The sequence below is a fragment of the Cervus elaphus genome, chromosome 15 (assembly GCF_910594005.1).
Source record: "Cervus elaphus chromosome 15, mCerEla1.1, whole genome shotgun sequence".
Classification (NCBI taxonomy): domain Eukaryota; kingdom Metazoa; phylum Chordata; class Mammalia; order Artiodactyla; family Cervidae; genus Cervus; species Cervus elaphus.
Window position 1 is genome coordinate 93,426,372 of NC_057829.1, and position 7,484 is coordinate 93,433,855.

The following is a 7,484-nucleotide window of genomic DNA, read 5'->3' on the forward strand; positions in this document are numbered from 1 at the left end:
GGGGCGAGGAGGTGAGCAAGTCAGAACAACAGATCGCTCCTAATCTCTTCCCAGAGGACTGACTCTGTTTGCAACAGACTGTGGAGAAGCTCAAGCGCAAGTTCTCAAGTTTCATGAGGCAGTAGTGGACACTCGGGAGGAGATTCGAGATAAGGCCAAGCTGCAGGCTGGTTCACAGGACGGAACTAGGGAATCAGAAAACCAGGGGAGCCCTCATGGGGTGGGAACATGAAACACCAACGCAGAAAAGCTTGTGTCAAATATCATATATTAATGTATATATATGGAATCCAGAAAAATGGTACACACAACCTTATTTCCAGGGCAGAAATAGAGACACAGACATAGAGAAGAGGTTTATGGGAATGGGGGGTAAAGAGAGGGCATGATGGATTGAGAAAGTAGCATTGACTTACATGCACTATGATGTGTAAATAGCTCACAGGAGAGCTCAGTCTATGCTCTGTGATAACCAGGAGGGGTGGGGTGGGGGCGAGCAGTAGGGAGGCTCCAGAGGGACGGGGTGTGTGTGTACTCACAGCTGATTCACTGTTGTACAGCAGAAATTAACAGCATGATAAAGCAAGTATACTCCAGTTTAAAAAAAAAAAAAGATTGTGTCAGGCCGGAACTGGATTGGATAAGTTTTAAAGGAATTTATGCCCAGGGGATTGTTGAAATCAGTAGAGCAATCAGCTGGCAATTCAGTTCAGTTGCTCAGTCATGTCCGACTCTTTGCGACCCCATGGACTGTAGCACACCAGGCTTCCCTGTCCATCACCAACTCCAGGAGTTTACTCAAACTCATGTCCATAGAGTGGGTGATGCCATCCAACCATCTCCTCCTCTGTTGTCCCCTTCTCCTCCTGCCTTCAATCTTTCCAGCATCAGGGTCTTTTTCTATGACTTAGTTCTTTGCATCAGGTGGCCAAAGTGTTGGAGCTTTAGTTTCAGCATCAGTCCTTCCAATGTGTATTCAGGACTGATTTTATTTACCATTGAATGGTTGGATCTCCTTGCAGTCAAAGGGACTTGAATCTTCTCCAACACCACAGTTTCATCAATTTTTCAGTGCTCAACCTTTATGGTCCAACTCTCACATCCATATGTGACTACTGGAAAAACCATAGCTTTGAGTAGATGACCTTTGTCAGCAGAGTGATGTCTCTGCTTTTTAATGTGCTGTCTAGGTTTTCATAGCTCTTTTCCAAGGAGCAAGCGACTTTTAATTTCATGGCTTAGTCCCCATTTGCAGTGATTTTGGAGCCCAAGAAAATAAAGTCTCTCACTGTTTCCATTGTTTCCCCATCTTTTTGCCATGAAGTGATGGGACCGGATGCCATGATCTTTGTTTTTTGAATGTTGAGTGTTAAGCCAGCTTTTTCACTGTCCTCTTTCGCCATTAAGACATTCTTTAGTTCCTCTTTGCTTTCTGCCATAAGGATGGTGTCATCTGCATATCTGAGGTTATTGATATTGCTCCCGGTGATCTTGATTCCAGCTTGTGCTTCATCCAGCCCAGCATTTTGCATAATTTACTCTGCATATAAGTTAAATAAGCAAGGTGACAATATACAGCCTTGATGTACTCTTCTCCCAATTTGGAACCAGTCTGTTGTTCCATGTCTGGTTCTAACTGTTGCTTCCTGACCTGCATACAGATTTCTCAGGAGGCAGGTCAGGTGGTCTGGTATTCCCATCTCTTGAAGAAATTTCCAGTTTGTTGTGATCCACACAGTCAAAAGCTTTGGCATAGTCAATAAAGCAGAAGTAGATGTTTTCCCAACAACAGAATGGGAAAGACTAGAGATCTCTTCAAGAAAATTAGAGATACCAAGGGAACATTTCATTCAAAGATGGGCACAATAAAGCACAGAAATGGTATGGATCTAACAGAAGCAGAAGACATTAAGAAGAGGTGGCAAGAATACACAGAAGAATTGTACAAAAAAGATCTTCATGACACATAGACAACTACGATGGTGTGATCACTCACCTAGAGCCAGACATCCTGGAGTGTGAAGTCAAGTGAACCTTAGGAAGCCTCACTACAAACAAAGCTAGTGGATGTGATGGAATTCCAGCTGAGCTGTTCCAAATCCTAAAAGACAATGCTGTGAAAGTGCTGCACTCAATATGCCAAAAAATTTGGAACTCAGCGGTGGCCACAGGACTGGAAAAGGTCAGTGTTCATTCCAGTCCCAAAGAAAGGCAATGACAATGTTCAAACTACTGCACAACTGCACTCATCTCACACACTAGCAAAGTAATGCTCAAAATTCTCCAAGTCAGGCTTCAACAGTACATGAACCTAGAACTTCCAGATGTTCAAGCTGGATTTAGAAAAGGTAGAGGAACCAGAGATCAAATTGCCAACAATCATTGGATCATAGAAAAAGCGAGAGAGTTCCAGAAAAACATCTACTTTGGCAATTGGTGGAGTTTAACAGCGGGGTGTGGCCCCAGGGCTGTGTCTCCCTCAGCACAGCACTCACCACTGGTGGGGAGGTGGGAGGGTGGGGGGTGGGGTGGGTGTGCAGCAGACAGTCGTCACTAAAATAATCCAACCAATCACCAGAAAAATAAACAAATAATAAGGCCCAGGTGATACCACTCTAATGGCAGAAAGTGAAGAGGAACTAAAGAGCATCTTGATGAGGGTGAAATAGGAGAGTGAAAAGGGCTGGCTTAAAATTAAACATTCAAAAAACTAAGATCATGGCATCTGGCCCCCTCACTTCATGGCAAATAGATGGGGAAACAGTGACAGATTTTATTTTTCTGGGCTCCAAAATCACTGTTGACAGGCACTGCAGCCATGAAATTAAAAGATGCCTTACCTTTGGAGGAAAAGCTATGACAAACCTAGACAGCATATTAAAAAGCAGAGACATCACTTTGCCGACAAAGATCTGTATAGTCAAAGCTGTAGTTTTTCCAGGAGTCATGTATGCATATGAGAGTTGGGCCATAAAGAAGGCTGAGTGCCAAAGAATTGATACACTCAGATTGTGGTGCTGGAGAAGACTCTTGAGAGTCCCTTGGATAGCAAGGAGTTCAAACTAGTCAATCCGAAAGGAAATCAATCCTGCATATTCATTGGAAGGACTGATACTGAAGCTGAAACTCCAACACTTTGGCCACCTGATGGGAAAAGCCAACTCATTGGAAAAGACCCTGATGCTGGGAAAGATTAAGGGCCAGAGGAGAAGGGAATGCAGAAGATGAGATCGTTGGATGGCATCACCAACTTAATGGACATGAGTTTGAGGACTCTCTGGGAGATAGTGAAGGACAGGGAAGCCTGTGTGCTGCAGTTCATGGGGTTGCAAAGAACTGGACACAACTTAGTGACTGAGGAACAAATACCATGAAAGCTATAGAACACTGTTCAGATAAAGAAGAGTTAAATAATTAGAAAAACATCTCATGCACATGATTAACATTGTTAAAATGGCAATATTCCTTAATTTACAGATTCAATGCACTCTCTATCAGAAACATAGTGGACTTCTTTGTAGAAATTGACAATCTGATTCTACAATTCATTTGGAATTGCAAGGACTCCAGAATAGGTCATTCTTGCTCTTGAAAGAAGAGCAAAACAGTAAGATTTCAAAACTTACTACCAAAAAAAGAAAAAAACTTACTACAAAGCAATAGTAATCCAGACACTGGTACTGGCAGAGAATAAATATACAGATCAATGGAATAGAACTGAAGGTCCAGAAATAAACCCACACACCTATGGTCAAGCGATATTTGAGGGCATGCAAAGACAACGGGGATAGAGTAGTCTTTTCAACAAATGGTGCTGGGATAGTTGGATAACAACATGCAAAAGCATCAAGTTGGATACTTACCTTACAGAATATTAAAAAATGGATCAAAAGTCTAAATGTAAGAAATACAACTATAAAACACTTAGGAAAAAACCAGAGTGAATCTTCATGATTGTGGGTTTGGCAAAAGATTCTTAAGTATGACACCACAAGCAGAAGCGAGGACTTCCCTGGCGATCCAGTGGCTAGACTCCTTGCTCCCAACACAGGTTGCCCCGGGCTGGTCCTGCAACTCAGAGTTTGCATACCGCAACTAGAGATCCCACAGGCTGCAACTAAAGACCCTGCAACTAAAACCCAGCCCAGCCAAATCAATCTTTTTTTAAGTGCAAGCAACAAATTTAAAAATAGCTACAATAGATTTAATCAAATTAAAATATTTTGTATTTCAAAGGACACTGTCAAGAAAGTGGAAAGACAACCCACATAATGGAAGAAAGTATTTGCAAATTCTATATCTGATGAGGATTTAATATCCTGAGTATATAAAGAATGCTTACAAATGCTCAACCCAAAGAAAACCCAACTAAAAACTAGGCAAAGGACTTAAGCAGATGTTTCTCTAAAGAAGATACATAAAAATGGCAAATGAGCACATAAGAAGATGGCATCACTAGTAAACACAGATTAAAATCTGAGGCTTCACATTCACTCAGCTGACTGCAATCAAAATGTCAGATAGAAACAAGTGTTGGACATGATAGGGAGAAACTGGACTTTCCGCTGTAATTTACCATGTTAACAAATTCAAAGGGGAAGCAACTGATCACCTAAATATATGCCGAAAAAGCATTTAATAAAGTGCAACCTTCACTGATATTAAAACATCTTATTAACTAGTTGGAGAAGGACGCGTAGGGCACCTGAAAAACCTCTGCACACATCATGCTTACGGTGAGACGGTAGACACATTTGCTTCAAAAAGCAAGAGCAAGACAAAGATGCCCCTTCTGGAAACTTCTGTCCACACTCACACTGCAGGCTCTAGCCAGCCCATAAGGCAGGAGAAAAGTGAGTGATGTGTACCGCTGCGTTTTGTTTCAGCTCCATTTAACGAAAATTATTCCTGCCTCCTTCAGGTCCTGGGCGCTGCCCCTGGGCCTGTGGGCACAGGGGCTCACTGAGCGTAGGCATGAGCACACAGTTCCTCATTCTACAAGTTTTCAAAGTCAACCTGGAAAAACAGTGACATCATTCCTTGAATGTTTAAAGGAATAATGCAGCTGTTTGGTGTGGTTTTTAAAAACACATGCTTCATACATGCTGAGACATTTCCTGTCCACATTTTACTGCCTCTGAAATTTTGCATCTTATCATCACGGGCCATGCTGGTTAATTTGTTGTATGGTTATTTTTTCTAATCGTCTAATTGATGGAAATACAGCACAACATATAGACTATCAGAAACAGCAAAACTGTGTGTACTTAGTTAATGAGACAACACTTGTTTAAAACTCATATGAAAGTTCCAGAACTCTGGGCCATCTGGGGAGCATTACGCACTGTCACGCCAGGGACACAGGTGTGGTGTGGTAACTCAGAAGCACTTATGAGGGTGTGCGCAGCACTGGCCAGGAGGCCAGCAGAGAACCTGCCCTTGCCTGCTGCTGGCTGCCTCCAGAAGCGCGTGGCCTTGGGTGATACAGAAATGGCCTCATTCTTTACAAGGAGATCATTTTAGCCTTCTAGCCTATCAGGGTGAAGTACCTCGGTAGTGTTTTCTTGTAGTGAAATGTTTCATACTCACAAAAGCAAATGTAAAATCGCCTGCATGTTCTGGCAAGGACAGTAGAGCCCACAGCCCCGCAGCCCAGCTCAGGAAGTGCCCAGTGTCAGAGAAGTCCCTTGAGGAGGTCTCTATCCTCCTGGCAACTGCTGTCTGTGATCATTCAAGATTCATGTTTACCTCCAACTAAAAAAAAAAAAAAGATCCATGTTTAGATGGTGCAGTCCCTCCCTCGGAAGTCCTGAAGCAAGACTGAGCCAGCCGTACCCTCTGAGGGGTCCACAGGCACAGTGCCTGCGACCCGGGGTCCACGCCTGGAGTGGGCTGGGGGCGTCACCCCAGACACAGAGTAGGCCAGGCTGGTTCAGGGGCCAGCAGGGGCCCTGGAGCTGACGGTGCCAGGAGGGACCCTGGGGCCCAGCCTGATCCCACCCAGGCAGCAGAGGTGACACTGACGTGGGAGCCCGAGACTCGGGCTTGGCGAGCGGGTCACGATCTGGGGTCCTCCATGGTCCCACCTTCCGCGATCTGCACTTCCAGGGGTCGCCCAGAGTCCACACCTTTGCACAACTCTGCCCACCCTCTGTCTCTGGATCAGCGGACCCCTGTACCTCCAAAAAGGCGTGGCCTGCCCTGAACTGCTGTCCTGCCCCTCTGTCCAGGGGGCGCCCCACGGGAGGGCTGCTGTCTCCAAGCCCGACGACAGGGCTCCGGCATGCGGTGAGGGGGCAGGGCGCTGGGGCTTGGAGCCTTCCACGCAGGGTCAGGACAGGTGAATGCTCCTACCCTGGCTCCAGTGGGCTCCTGGCCGCTTGAGGCCTTGGAGACACAGGGGCCGAGGAGACGGCCACAGCGCCCCCGGGCCCCGAGACCTGGCCCAGAGCGTTCGGGCCCAAGCAGAAGTCCACGGGCGAACTGCCCTCTCCCGTCCTGCGGGGGACCCTGTCCTAGAACCACCAGAACAATCTTGGTAAGTCTGACCGGACCTGCGCTCCAGCGCCAGCAGCTGCGCGGTGGTGAAGGGCGTGGCTTCTTGCGGTTGCTCTTTTGTTTCCGGAGGGCGCAGGGTGGACCTGGGGGGAAAGAGCACAAAGAGGGCACTCGGATGCACTCCGGGATCGCCGCCAGGGCCGATTCTGGATGTGAGTCCCGGCTCCATGACTGCGAGCTTCAGGTGAGACGGGACCCTGAAAGCCTTCGGGGTAATGAAGCGAGGCACGGGGGGGAGGGGGGACTGCGCTCGGAGCGGGGCAAAGTGGACTGGGGCTCTGCTCCCCAGGGAGGAGGGCAACTCTGCCAGCTTGGGAAAGCTAGAAACTTGCTCACGAAGCCGCAGCAAGACCTGAGCGTTGAGCGAGGAGGGGAAGCAGAGGTCAACCGTGGCCGGAGACTGTAAGGTGCGCGGCCAGAGAGACTCCGAGACAAGAGGCCCTGCGTCTGGGGTTGCGGGCCCCGCCCCCAGGTAGAGCAGGGTAGACCTGTTTGGAGGGGACAGAGGGGACAGGGCACGCGAGCCGGAGGGCTTGGGCGGGCTCTTGTGGGCTGGTTTCTTTCTTTGCACTCAGGCCGGCGCGTTAGTGGATGGCTATTTCCGAAGTTACCAACGACAGCGCCTTTCCCGCCCTGGTCCTCCGAGCCCGGGCCAAGCAGGCTCCTCTCGCAGCCCGGGACCGCGCGACAGAGCACTTACGTGGGGCGCTAGAGGGGGCTGCCTGCGGGAACCAGGTTCGGGGTTCCGCGATGCCCCGCGGCCTCTGCCGGGGTTGCACGGGCTCGGAGCCCAGCCAGCCCTCGGCCTCCAGCAACGACTCGACGCCGAAGGGCAGCGGGCCGGGCCTCGCACGGTCCCCGTCGTAAGTCCTAAGCCCACCCGGGTTCATGCCGAGCGAAGCGGGGCCATGCGCTGGCCACAGGGC